Raw genomic sequence first — 3,668 nt, forward strand, 5'->3', positions numbered from 1 at the left:
TTCAATTGAGGAGCTACACCCTTTGAGGTGAATTCCCCAAAGGAATTGTTTTACTTTGTTCTGTTCTAAACAGAGCAAATAGTAATTGGCAGATTTTTTGGTAGCTGTTTTGGGTTAACTAGAAGTTAATATGAATCATTTTGTATTGCAGTTTTCCAAATTATTCAAAGATGGTTTATATCTCTGGCAAGCATTACAGTTGACAGCTTCAGTTGTGGGCTGAGGGTCTAAGGGTTTTCTGTTGGCGGTTTTTTTTTTTTTATTCATTGGAGTTTGAAAGATTTTAAGAAGGTCCCTTGTGCTTCATGCTAAACCAAAATATCAGAATTTTTTTCCTAGCTGTTGGTAATTTTAGGTGCGCATTTCATTTGTTGGATTCATATAAATCTGCGAGCTTGCTGCTGCTTTCAATATTTCCCCTTCAATTGTTTATGAATGAAATGTCAATATAAAAGCAAAATCTCTGCTTTAATGTTGAATCACAGTTTGAAACCGCAAAATGTTGTAAATGGCTTGATTTTGTTTGTGTTTCAGTCTGGCTGATTATCTCCAATTATATCTACCCAGTAATAAGCAGATGTCCAAGACCAACCTAAGACGTCAGAGTCTCTTGACGGTTGCTACACCAGGATGCTGCGTATGGCCCTAAACATCTCCTGGCAGGACCATGAGAAACTGCAACCTGTATTCTGGCCGAAGAAGAGATCTGCAAACACCGACTCAAGTTTGCTGGGCACTGTGTTCATCCCCTTTAAGCTTGTTGCTTGCCCAACCATCCTCTTGGAGACCACTCATCAAGGCAAGGCTTCTTGTGGGAGAAGATGTCTTACATTCATAGACACCCTGAAACGAGACACCAGCTTTGCCAAACGCTTCTGCAAGCTGGATCAACACATCTGGACGAAAAACACTGGGCAGGCTCGAGCTACTTTGCATGGCGCTCGCCTTAATGAATAAGACGTAGGAGCTGCACTCTGCAGAAAACGTGAGTTTCCAGACAGTGAAATAAATATTAAAACATCTTCCGACCAGGGCCCATTTTTATGGGATTGCTTACCGCCAAATTTCCCGCTTACGATCATGATTCCCTGCTTACGTGCAAGCGCTGAATTTCTGCGCTATTCTTGAAAGCATGAGTGCCTAGTAACGTGGAGTACGCAGGCGCAGAAGCAAACATTTTATGCGAAGCGCTCATTCTGTGCTACGGTAAGGAGCCATGAAATTGGGCCCTGTTCTGACTATATAGCTTTCTTTGCAGAATGCCTATTCAGTTGTTCTGGTTTATACATACATTTATATCAGTGTTTGGTTTGGGTTTGAAAGATTTGGGGTTTGAAAGATTTTTGGAAGATACCTGAATGAGCACCGTGTTAAACCAAAATATCAAGACAAACTCCTTGACATTGGTGATCTAAATTGTGCATGTCATTTGCTGGAATACTGTCATTTGCTGGAATACATGTAGTTTCATTCTGAGAGCTCCTTGAAACAACCCATTATGTTGCTGCTTACAAAGTTTCATCTTCACGTATTGTTTTCTGTTTGAGTACACAAAAGTCAAAGGTAAATGCAAGTTATCTGAAATTTCACAGATATAACAATAAAGTTAATATCAGCACTACTTCATAAGAGATCTGTGTGGCATGCATCGGAAATATGCAAATATTTTCTATTTTTATTTGTAGAAAGGCTCAACATCTTCAAAGACATCTACCCCTCAGCAATCTACAAGATCTACAAGACCAGCCTTCAATTGAGGAGCTGCACTCTCAAGTCAAAGGTGAATTTCTTACAACAAAACTTTTAATATTTACTTCTGGTCCTAAACAGAGCAGTCTAGTAGTGTGCATAATTGTTGTTGCCGTGTTGGGTTAACCAAAAACAAATGTGAGTCATTTTCTTGCATAAATACAAACTCTCAGTCATTTCCCTGTAGCCTTAAACAGCCATTTCGCAGTTGACAGACTGTGTTTTTCAGTCTGATTTTAAAGTGCTTTTATAGTAAGCTTTATTTGGAACATCATGATCAAGACAAGTTCATAGATTTTGTTATTTTAAAGTTGCATGCTATTTGCAAGATAACTTTTATTTGGGAAGAGAGATATAGATCAATGATTAAAACAGTTCATACATGCAATCCCCAAGAGAACTGTTTCAGGCAATTGACATTTCCAAGTTTTACTGTTGTATATTTGGAATGCACCAATCAAAATGGTATGTACATGTGTGCATGAGTTCCTAGAAACCAGTTGTTGTTGACTCGAGTCAGTGACTTGGACTCAAGTCTCCAATTTTGTTGACTTGGACAAAAATGACTTTTGACTTGACTTGACTTGCACAAAATTACTTGAGAGTTTAGAATTGACTTGAATATAAAGTTTGCAAATTATCTCCAAATGTTTTCATGAAAAACCAAGTCGCTTCCGCACACGATGTTGTTTGTTATCATGTTATCACGAGATTGATTCCACCGACTGTGGCCACACTTTGGTCCATGTCTGGTTTTTACATCCATATGCAGGTATATCTCCAGTATGGACTGGACAGTCTGAAATCAGACTACTGTCACCTGACTTTCCACACACACACACACGCACACAGATTGTTGTGTACTGACTTGTTGATGTTTTTAGTTTTTCACAACTTTACTCATGGCAATTAAAAAACAAAAATGCAAAAATTGCAAAAGCTTTGGTCTTATAATCAGTGAAGATCGATACATCGCTACATAAAATAAAAACTACTTGTGTCTCTGCATGGTCATTAATAGTCGAGTATATTTTAAAGTTATTGTTTTATTAAACTCGTGCATTTATTTTTCATTGTTGAATAACACATCGGAAGTGGTTCCCATGGGGCGAAACAAAGGTAGTTGATGAAAAGATTTGATTTTACTTGAGTTTGTCACAACTTAATGAGAGTGGACTTATTTTGGGACATTATTTGGCGTGTGACTTATCTTGACTTGCAAGAATTTGACTTGTGACTTGACTTAACTTGACTTGGAGAAAAATTACTTGCCACTTGATTTGACTTCAGGAAAAAGTCTTGGTTTCAACACTATTTTAAACCATTGTTGCTAACAATTAATTTGAGGTGGTTTTTTTTTCGTTTTTTTTTTTCACTCACTTCACTTTGTTACACGTTTTTTTTTCAAATCCAGAGCAAAGCAATTTGTCTGCACTTGGCTGTTTTGATGATGGGTAGTCTTAAACATCAACTGTTACAAACTGCGTCTTTTGTTCGTTTGTGTTGCAGTCAGGCTTAACATCTGCAAAGACTTCTCTCTGACTTCAAGTAGATCTCCAACCAAGATCAGCCGATGATGAAGGAGCTACACTCTCCAGTCAAAGGCGAGTTCATAACAAGATTACTTCTTATATTAACCCCAGTTACAAATGGAGCTCTGTAATAATTATGCAGAATGCATGTTATAATTCTTGTTTAAAGGCACTTTACATGTCTGGGCCTAGCGTCCTGCGTCAGTGGACTCAATTTTTGTAATTTACGAAATATGGGTTCCAATCCTAAATCCTGGTTAGTCGCAACAATTGTGTCCTTGAACGAGGCACTTTGCCTTAATTGCTTCTCTCCAACCAGGAGTACAAATAGGTATTCCCTGTGTTTGCAAATTTCGAATAACTGTTGTTTCTGGGCAACAGGCATTT

At 38.0% G+C, this 3,668-nt stretch overlaps 1 long non-coding RNA gene across 1 annotated transcript; it reads left to right on the forward strand.

Moving 5' to 3' along the window:
- The first annotated feature begins 638 nt into the window (after window positions 1-638).
- LOC139941021 (uncharacterized) lies at window positions 639-3,370 on the forward strand. Its single transcript, XR_011786521.1, has 3 exons — window positions 639-985; window positions 1,686-1,780; window positions 3,259-3,370. It is a non-coding gene; the product is annotated as an uncharacterized lncRNA (long non-coding RNA).
- Window positions 3,371-3,668: the final 298 nt, after the last annotated feature.

This window comes from Asterias amurensis, chromosome 8, assembly GCF_032118995.1.
Source record: "Asterias amurensis chromosome 8, ASM3211899v1".
Taxonomy (NCBI): Eukaryota; Metazoa; Echinodermata; class Asteroidea; order Forcipulatida; family Asteriidae; genus Asterias; species Asterias amurensis.